This window comes from Schistocerca piceifrons, chromosome 1, assembly GCF_021461385.2.
Source record: "Schistocerca piceifrons isolate TAMUIC-IGC-003096 chromosome 1, iqSchPice1.1, whole genome shotgun sequence".
Classification (NCBI taxonomy): Eukaryota; Metazoa; Arthropoda; class Insecta; order Orthoptera; family Acrididae; genus Schistocerca; species Schistocerca piceifrons.
This window is the reverse complement of record NC_060138.1, coordinates 261,642,963-261,653,813: the sequence shown is the minus strand read 5'-3', so window position 1 is coordinate 261,653,813 and position 10,851 is coordinate 261,642,963. Positions and strand designations below refer to the sequence as shown.

General features: G+C 41.2%; 1 non-coding gene across 1 annotated transcript; it reads right to left on the bottom strand.

Annotated features, from left to right (window-relative positions):
* Positions 1 to 6,375: 6,375 nt before the first annotated feature.
* Positions 6,376 to 6,450, bottom strand: Trnas-cga. Its single transcript has one exon. It is a non-coding gene; the product is annotated as a tRNA-Ser (tRNA).
* Between the last annotated feature and the right edge of the window lie 4,401 nt (positions 6,451 to 10,851).

Below are 10,851 nucleotides of genomic sequence, written 5' to 3'. Positions count from 1 at the left end.
CTTTAGTGTACTATTTTTTCTGCTTGAGCTATGTCATGTTTAGATATAAGCTGCTGTTTGCCAGGTATAGTGCTACTGAACTTTAATTGTGTTACTCTGCTAAGCCAGATTTATTTTTTTGTTTGCTGCGCATTGCCTCATATTAGTTGTAATGTTGAATTGCTTGGTAATTTAGATTTACTGTGGCTTGCTTTGCGATTTTCCATTTTTTTATTGCTGTTTATATTAATTGTTTTATGTGCTGCTGCATTGCCTCGTCCCTTAATTTAGCATCTGAGCTCAGTAGATTTAAGTTAGCTTAAGAGGGGGTAGCCTCTAAGAGAATGAGTTGCGATGAATTGGAAGAAATGCAGTTATACGAAAAAAAAGTACAGAAAACAGGTTTAGGTAGGATTTTCTTGGAAATAAATGTTGAGGTAAGAAATGTGTCAACATATAAATACAGAAAGCATGCTTAGATAGAATTTTTTTGGTGGAAACAAAGGATGAAATAAGAGGAAAGATATATGAAGTTTTGGGTGGGACTGCAGTACCAAATGTTACACTGAAAACGAACCCTGTCCTTTCCTATTGGTGTTATCCCATTACGTGTTTGTGTACCCTTGTGTATTTGTTTTCATCCTGTCTCTGTGTAGTTTCATAGAATTTTTTCTTCTTTTAATATTAAGCTACATTCACTATGATGAGGAATACTGTTATCCTCGAATATAATTGGCATTAATAATATGTTATTTACTTTGTAAAGATGTTAGACATTATTAATTCCGTTCTGTTTAATGCTCATGTGTGAAGTTGATGTTTCAAAAGTTATTGTGATCTTTTATGTATGTACTCATGTCATAATTCCACTGATGTATATGTTAGTTCGATTCTTTTGTAAAGCCTGTACTACAAATGTTATCTGTATTATTATGTTCTTTAATGATGTATTTTGTACCTTTGTTATTGTATTTTTATGTTACCAAATTGTAATTGTTACCAGTTCTTCAAATTAAGTAACATTTCACTGCACACGTTTCTGTTGGTCATAGTACATGGACAATATGTGAGAAGTAGGGACTGATAGTGTTTGCACGTGTGTTAATGATTCAGCAAGGGACCGGATAATAGCATTGCTGGATCTAAGGACAATTCCAGAAACTTTGTGAGTGCACAAGTGGTGGTTTATGGACTTGCTATATTGTCCGCAAGACTCTTCGATGGTGATTGTGCACCTGCACATTTGCAACAGATGGCTGCTGGCCGTCTCTACCAGGACTACAGTGGTTCTGCATCTTTGATGGCCCACCAATTGCTACAAGGACTGCAGTGGGTCTGCACCTCTGGTGGCCCACCAGCACCGTAATTTCTACCAGGACTACAGTGGGTCTGCTCTGTGATGACCTACCTACCAATATTCTTCAAAACTTCGAATGACTCTGCTGTGGGTTTGCTCTGTTGTGGCCCATTATCTGTCAGCAAGTCAAGAGTCAGCACTGTCTTTCTGTTGGAAGGACAACACTACTTCTTCAAGACTGCATGGAAATCCACTCCTTCTGTGTGCATTTTCTTTTACTGCTCATACTTTGAGAAAAACACTGCAATTCTACTGTGATGGACGATTAGGACTGTCTTTATGGACTGTGAGAAAATTTGAGCTTTTGACCAACATTGTATCAATAAGTGTGTGCATTTGATTTCTTTGTTATTGTAATTATGAAAAAAAAATTTTCAAATCTGTATTGGGCACTGCCCAAACCAATTTGTAAAATTTTTTGTGGGGAGCATGGGGGCTATGTAAGTAGGCTGTTTAGGTTTTTTTTATTGGTAACCTCTGTATGAAAATCACTGGCTGTGCTGTGTGCAGTCTGTGGCTGCTTTGCATTGTTGTCTGCCATTGTAGTGTTGGGCAGCGGCAGCTGGATGTGAACAGCGCGTAGCGTTGCGCAGTTGGAGGTGAGCCGCCAGCAGTGGTGGATGTGGGGAGAGAGATGGCGGAGATTTGTAATTTGTCATGAACTGCTATATTTATATATGATGATATCAAGGTAAATACATTGTTTGTTCTCTACTAATATCTTTCATTTGCTAACTATCCCTATCAGTAGTTAGTGCCTTCCATAGTTTGAATCTTTTATTTAGCTGGCAGTAGTGGCGCTGGCTGTATTGCAGTAGCTTGAGCAGCGAAGATTTTTGTGAGGTAAGTGGTTTGTGAAAGGTATAGTTTAATGTTAGTCAGGGCCATCCTTTTGTAGGGGATTTTGAAAGTCAGATTGCGTTGCGCTAATAAAATATTGTGTGTCAGTTTAAGCACAGTCCCGTACAATTGTTCAAAGGGGAAGTTTCACTATTAAAGCAATAGTTCATTAAACGTTCTCCATTAACGTGAAAATTCACTTCATAAATTTATAAACCACAACTAGCTCAACGTGATAATGACCAGACAATCCGCACACAATCTCAAATACCAAGGCACCATTGGACGGCGCAAAATTGTTACTATTATAGATGCCAACAAGGAAGAAGTTGGCAATTACAGTTTAAATTAGCGGCTGAAGTTTTATACAGAGAATAAACTTTGATTCATAAAATTTACCACTTCATATATTAACAATAATAATATAAAAAAGGAATCGCCTATTATCGGCCACACTTGTAATTCAAGATAAATGCAACGGAACCAGGGCGCAGCGCAGTTACATGGACTTGCAATACCAAGCACCCGGACCCACGTCCAAGTGGTGTAATGACTAGCGAAAATCAGAGTGGCTACACGGAGCAAACACTTCCAAAAGTTTCACTAGGAAATGGCTCACCATTTAAAGTTAGCCCAGGAGCTCGCTGTTAACATGCAACTCAGGGTAAACTTCCGCGCTCTCCTCAGGACTCGAGATAGACACGACTCTTAAACAGAGCCTATGTTGACCGGTGACTGCTTCGACACTCCAGTTCCGCTCGCCACCAGACCAAGGCGCCGGAATGTCAACACCGTGGGTCCTCACGGTACACCAAGCGCCGACTGACTACTTGCGATGCTGCGTGCGCTGTCTTCCCGCTGTCACTGCTACCGACCGAGTCTCCGTCACTGTCCCCAGCAGAGTTTTACCTCCTGATCCGCAGGCGTCCTAAACACAGGGCGCTAGCCAACCAGGACGCCGCGAAGCGCGTAACTTCGACAGAGAAATTATCGTGCCAAGAGCATCGCAGGAACTCACGGCTCAGGCATTAGTGTGACTTCAGTGCCGGATAATGCCAGTGCAAGAGCTATGTATCGTGTAGCACGTATTACCGCCATCAGTATATATATGAGATACGTTTTCCGAGTGTCGCCTGGTGCGTCCAAGTAAGTCATTTCGCCACCGTTGTTGTCGCTGCGGTCCACAATAACGTCGTAACTTTCCTTTTGATTGTCACCGAGGAGTGGTTTGTTTTGAGCAATGTACTGAAGTAGTTTGTTGATGTACCTTTTTTTCCTTTATAATTTCTAATTTCAGCTCACTGATAGCATCCTTTCGTGGTACTGGTAACCCAAGTTGTACAAATGTCCCGTTGTATATTGCTAAATACACTACTGGCCACTAAAATTGCTGCACCATGAAGATGACGTGCTAAAGACGCGAAATTCAAGCGACAGGAAGAAGATGCTGTGATAGGCAAATGATTGGTCTTACACAGCATTCACGCAAGGCTGGCACCGTTGGCGACACCTACAACGTGCTGACATGAGGAAAGTTTCCAACCGATTTCTCATAGGCAAACAGCAGTTGACCGGCGTTGCCTGGTGAAACGTTGTTGTAATGCCTCGTGGAAGGAGGAGAAATTCGTACCATCACGTTTCCGACTTTGATAAAGGTCGGATTGTAGCCTATAGCGATTGCCGTTTATCGTATCGCGACATTGCTGCCCGCGTTGGTCGAGATCCAATGACTCTTAGCAGAATATGCAATCGGTGGGTTCAGAAGGGTAATACGGAACGCCGTGCTGGGTCCCAACGGCCTCGTATCACTAGCAGTCGAGATGACAGGCATCTTATCCGCATGGCTGTAACGTATCGTACAGCCACGTCTCGATCCCTGAGTCAGGATATGGGGACGTTTCCAAGACAACAACCATCTGTACGAACAGTTTGACGACGTTTGCAGCAGCATGGACTATCAGCTCGGAGACCATGGCTGCGGTTACCCTTGACGCTGCTTGCGATGGTGTACTCAACGGCAAACCTGGGTGCACGAATGACAAAACGTCATTTTTTCGGATGAATCCAGGTTCTGTTTAAAGCATCATGATGGTCACATCCCTGTTTGGCGACATCGCGGTGAACGCACGTTGGAAGCGTGTATTCGTCATCGCCATACTAGCGTGTCACCCTGCGTGATGGTATGGCCTGCCACTGGTTACACGTCTCGGTCACCTCTTGTTCTCATTGACGGCACTTTGAACAGTGTACGTCACGTTTCAGATGTGTTACGACCCATGACTCTACCCTTCATTCGATCCCTGTAAAACCCTACATTTCAGCAGGATAATCCACGACCGCGTGTTGCAGGTGCTGTACGGGCCTATCTGGAGACAGAAAATATTCGACAGCTGCCCTGGCCAGCACATTCTCCAGATCTCTCACCAATTGTAAACGTCTGGTCAATGGTGGCCGAGCAACTGGCTCGTCGCAATACGCCAGTCACTACTCTTGATGAACTGTGGTATCGTGTTGAAGCTGCATGGGCAGCTGTACCTGTACACGCCATCCAAGCTCTGTATGACTCAATGCCCAGGCGTATCAGGGCCGTTATTACGGCCAGAGGTGGTTGTTCTGGGCACTGATTTCTCAGGAACTACACACCCAAATTGCGTGAAAATGTAACCACATATCAGTTCTAGTATAATATATTTGTCCAATGAATACCCGTTTATAATGTGCATTTCTTGTTGGTGTACTAATTTTAATGGCCAGTAGTGTATTTATCTTATAGACGATTGAATGACTAATAGAAGATCACGGCATTGAATTCAATAGTCAGTTGACGATGAGCTATTCGCACGTGGTACAGTATCTCATCACTCATACTCCCTTTGAAGGAGTCCCATAGCCGTTTTGAATTCGATGAATTACATGTTCTTAGAATTGCGACGAATAAGTAATTTGTTCAGCTGAGGCTGTGAGTGAGGCTTCTTGTAGTGTTAATTCCCAGTGGTTGTCGTTTTTCAGTTGTCCTATGCTTTGGCGTTTTCCTCTGTACGCCTAGTATAGGTAACCGTTAACAGTCTTGAGGTCAGTGACACTTGTTGGTCATCGTATTTCATGTGGGAACATCCGGAGATAGAATCATTCGGTTTTGTTCGGATGAACGTTGTATACTCAGCCTAGTACGCCAGTTTTCGTGATTCCCGGTTGATATTCTACTGGACTTCCTTGTTTTCGCGAATGGATGCGTTTGGCACAGCTTGCAAAAAGCTGTTAATCGTGTGTTCTGAGGAGGTTAGCTTGTAATTTTCTTGACGGACTCTTTTGTGAAGTAAACTATCTGTCCAGTCTCCAAATGTACTGTCAGATCTTGCTGAGCTGGTTCGTGTGCGCGTATGGGAAAATCGAAAGTCCGCCACGCGGCTTCGTAACTGCTGATGTATCTTTCCATTGTATACTGGAGGATCTTCTCGTTTCTGTTTTGCTATTCCTTGTCTTTGGCTATTTTAAATACTGCCGTGTCACTGCCTTAACGGCTCCCATCACATCACCGATGTCACGTGCTGTCGACCTGGGCTAGCACTTGAGTGGGTGACCATCCGGTCTGTCGAGCGCTCTTGGGAAATGGGGTGCACTCAGACTTTGTGAGGCAATCTGAGGAGCTTCTTGAATGAACAGTAGCGGCTCCGTTCTCATAAACTGACATACGGCGAGGAAAGATCTGTGCTGACCACATACCCCTCCATATCTGCATTCAGTGACGCCTGTGGGCTGAAGATGAAACAGCGGCCGATCGGTCCCGTCGGCCTTTCATGATCTGTTCATGCGGAGTTTAGTATGTCGCTGCCTTTGTTCACATTCAGACATACTTGATCACTGAATTGCAGTGTTCTATGTCTATGTGTGCTTGGAACATTTTGGAAAGTACTGTTATATGGTACTAACGATTATTCGTATTTCTGCTGTGAAGCCACCGTTTTTGGGGGATAGTCATCTGTGTTTGGGATATCCATAAACTCCGACGTGTATGTCGTGCAAGTACGGTTTCGGGTATTTCTGTATACATTGTCCATCACTCATATATAGCGAATTGAGGTTTAATGGCTCGCGTGGCCCGTGAATCATGTTTATCACTTCTATGCCGTACAGTTCCGAATGTTCTTGTAGATTGGGAAATTCAGTTTGGATGAAACTTTCTGGCAGATTAAAACTGTGTGCCGGACCGAGACTCGAACTCGGGACCTTTGCCTTTCGAGGGCAAGTGCTCTACCAACTGAGCTACCCAAGCACGACTCCTGCGCAGGAGAGCTTCTATAAAGTTTGGAAGGTAGGAGAGGAGATACTGGCAGAAGTAAAGCTGTGAGGACAGGGCGTGAGTCGTGCTTGGGTGGCTCAGTCGGTAGAGCACTTGCCCGCAAAAGGCAAAGGTCCCGAGTTCGAGTCTTGGTCCGGTACACAGTTTTAATCTGCCAGGAAGTTTCATATGAGCGCACACTCTGCTGGAGAGTGAAAATCTCATTATGGAATCAGGTTGGATGATTTTGTCGATATCCGTGGAATGAATTCTGTCCTGTAGCCATATGAGATTGTGTCATTGAAGCAGTTCTTAATTTTGCCATTCGATTGTGTACATACAGCATTTAACTGTTCCAAAGATGTGGTATTTTGTGATGACTTCAGTGAATTTCATTTGTTTTTGTCTGAAAACTCGGGTTATTGTGTAATGTCGATGGGGTCGATGTGGGGTCTTATCTGTATCTTAGTTGTTGTTTAATTTCTGGCAACGGCGAGTTGCTTGTGAATGTTATAAAGATATCAGGTCATCCATATTTTCTTATGTGGGTCATGGCATCTTGAGCGTATTCGTGCATGTGTCTCAGACTTCCTATGTATGATGACGGTCGTTAATGTTTCCTTCACTTATGACTGCTTTTCGAAGGTGGATGTATTCTTCCGAACGTCGTGTCTTCTGATTCAGTCTGAAGTAAATCATCCATTCCGCTTCTACGTATTTTTGGACGCCTATCTACCAGGAATTGTTAGAACAAAAGATGAGTGTTGAGAACGTGATTGTATGTTCCACTGTCTCTGACCATTAAGCGATAGACATATAACTCCTTCGAAGTGATTTTTTTTTTTCGATTCTACACCTGTTTCAGGTTGGATCTGATTCACATTAAAATGGTGTTTTCATTGTCCACAATTACGATGGCGACTTTGTCTATCTGGGGTGCCCTGAACTGACGTTCGTGTTCTCCACGTGGTCTTTTGTCGGCTATAGTTATAACTTTATAGTCATCAGAAATCATTCGGTCCAGTGCTGTTGTGAATGTATGAATCAGGTCATTGTATTTGGGTAACATCTTCCGTACATCTAGGTCTACTACTCGTCTCTACCCACTGATAATTGTGCATCGTTCATCAACTTTTGTTCCTTCGTTTCCGATTAAGTACTCTGGCAGAAATTTATGGTCTTCGTTTGGTAGTGGTAGTAATGATCCCCTCTTGTGACAAATTTGTCTTTGGATGGAAGAAACATAATTGATTTCATCTATGTTAGTGCTGATCGAAGTGACACCGAAAGAAGTCATTTGGAAACAAGCGGTGTACTTTTTATTTTTTGAAGAAACTGTTTTGATTCTGAGTTTTCCCAGACATGTAATGTAAAAAATTCCTGCGGAGATGGTGTCAGTGGTGATAATAGAATTTTCCCATTCATATAACAGAATCCTTGTATTCCACTACTGAATTTTCTTGCATTTCAGAATTAGCTCATATTATCCTTTTTTCCGATTACGACGCGTTTGTGTTTATTATATTCTTTGTCGGTTCGTTGTGGAATTCTTCATTTGTTAGGATGTATTGTTTATTTGTCCACGTCCGCGTTTCTCTTAAGGTGCTATTTTCAAGGCTGGCATCAGTTTGCAGTCTTTTATCATAAGACTGTTCGCAATTCTTCGTTCTGTAATCCGTTTATTTCGTTGTTCTTCGGTTTTTCTGCTTTTCACGGTACTCATCGTCAATCGTCCGTCCTCCTGTTGGTTTCTGTTGTTTTGCCTCAGAACTGTCAAGATATCCTCGTCTTTTACCTCTGGGAATTGTCTGATATAATACACTTAGTAAACTTTTCACTTTTTATTTTCGATTTATATTTAGTTATTGTATCACTTTCACAACTCAAACTGCACTATTCGTTTTTATTCACTCACTGCACTACTTTTTCGTTTCCTCCCTTCGCCAGGGATAAGAAACTGACGTTCGAACCCACGACGGGTCTTGCTTTATATAGCCCTACCAGTAAGTAGCACCACCAGTGGCGAGCTGCAGAAAGCACCGAAAAGGGTTCGACTTGTCCACAATGTTGCAGAACATTTCACAAGATTCAACAGTGGTCTGCAATGCTTCACAACGATCTGGGATGTTCCAAATTGCTCCCGAATAGCCTAGATTCTTGTCGAATATTCCAGAGAATTCCCGAACATTCAAGAGCATCCAGGATCATAGTGGAACATCCCAGAACATTCTAGAAATTTTTGAGTGCTGTCGAATACTCTTGAATGTTCTAAGAATTTATAGAGGGTGAAACTTCCCGGCATTTATACCTTCAAAAGCACGCGCTTTTGGTAAAAACTGGAACATTTTTCATGGACAGGAGATAGAGGACTACCACAGCCTATTACTCCCTTGACTGTACCGGGATTCGTTTATGAGTTTTAGCGGTACGCACGTAGTACTCTTACTTATATAATCCATATTGATCTCACAGGAGTCCATTTCTGCGTAATTACGTAATTCCTGTCGTATTAAATGTGGATCAGTTGAAATATTTCCATTATCTAAACATCTAACCTATATTGTGTTAGGAAACTAAGAAGAGGCATCTTTGTGTGGACTATGTACAAAAATTTTCCGTATAATATAATGCACATATGACGATATTGCAGATTGGTCAAACTATTTACTTAGCAAATTAATGACTGCGGTTTTTATTGCCACTTTATTAAATTTCGTTTAATTATCTGAATTAGCGGCGCTGATGTGGGAATTAATCCCTCAAAAAAATGTTATTCCTGCAAGAAACAAATTTTTTAGCACTCCGGCCGCCACACCATAAAAGTCGCTTAACGAAAGGCAAACAAAAGAAAGAAATGGGTTTGCACTCAAATCGGCAACAACGACGTGTAACTAAACACCGGGCCTGTTAGCATTACTAAAAGAAATATTTATATTCCATCACAGTTCGAAATAAAGCAGAAATAAACTTCCACAGGCTGCATGGCGTGTACTAAATGCCTGATGGAAAGGGCTGCAAAATATTTATTCGTCGCTGCTTGCTTTTGCTTCCTTGCTTGTGTATAAATATACACACAACTTGTAACGTATACGTAAAAAAATTCTACTTTATGTTTAATTTATCGCCTTTGTTAATACAAGGGCATTGAGGCTGACTCATCATACGTATGGTAGAATGTACTATGTTGATAGATTTTTCAACTTACCCCTTTAGGGTGTCTTTTAATCCAAGTTCAAGATATTTCCTTATTTCATACTTTTCAGTGGTGACATTCACTTTCTATGTGCTGCAGTCTTTATCTGAAATTTCAAAAAAAAATCAAAGTTTAAGCAAATGTGAAAACACTTTTCCATTTACTGTACGTTACCTAGGAACAAACGTATTAATGAAACTTAAAAGCGTTGAAATCAAGATAATTTTGTAAATACTGTATTTAGTAGTCTTCCTGGCATATTATTACTACACTAGGCACTAATAATAAGTGAAGCAAATTAATCAGAAGTATTATCAAAAACAAATAACAACTTAAGCATATTTTCGAAGCTATTTGTAACTAGCTATTGGTAACTACCACCAGTTTTTATTTTCGAAATAGATAAATTATGGTTGTAGTAAAGTATGGCTACATATGTTAGTATGGCTATGTATGTTACGTAAACGTTTTAAAAAATGTATTGCATTTTACCTACCATAAAATTTGTACCCAAGGTTTAATACTATGCATCACTTTAAATGTTAGAATCAAAATAAGTACATATTAGGCGCAAAAAACCTCTAGTACAACATCAACACAATGACGGAAACGGCTTATGGTGGTCCCTAGTGCGGATTTCTTCATGTGGTTCTAAAATCATTTACTAGACTGAGTACCAACTAAAAAACATGGTGTTTTCCCAACTAAAATATCCTCTCATGGTGTTTTCCCAACTACAATATCCTCTAGGTACAACATTTTCCCCACATACTTCTTGTAGAAGCTGAGACCACATATTTTTAGTAGTATTTAAAATACGTGATTGTAAATTCACGTAGTGAAAGTTTCTATTTTACTGTTGGCTTAAGAGATATTCAAAATTAGTCAGATGGTGCTGAATTAAGCAATGTCGGTAAGTAATCTTCAGGCAATGGTCAATGATCACCATCCGAGCCAAGGTGGAATAAAACCACCTAATAGTTAATCTCTGTTGGTCCATCATGGCCAGGGGACATCGGCTGTTTAAGTACTTGCCACTGTCAATAAAATTCACCAACAGCCGTTCACTTTAAAGTATTACTTAGTTTTTTGTGAAGGCAACCAATTTCGGAATTTAATTATGCTATCTTCAGGCACCATACGCATCTATCCAAATAAACGAACTTGTCGTATAGTGCCATGAATCACTGGATATCGTGAATA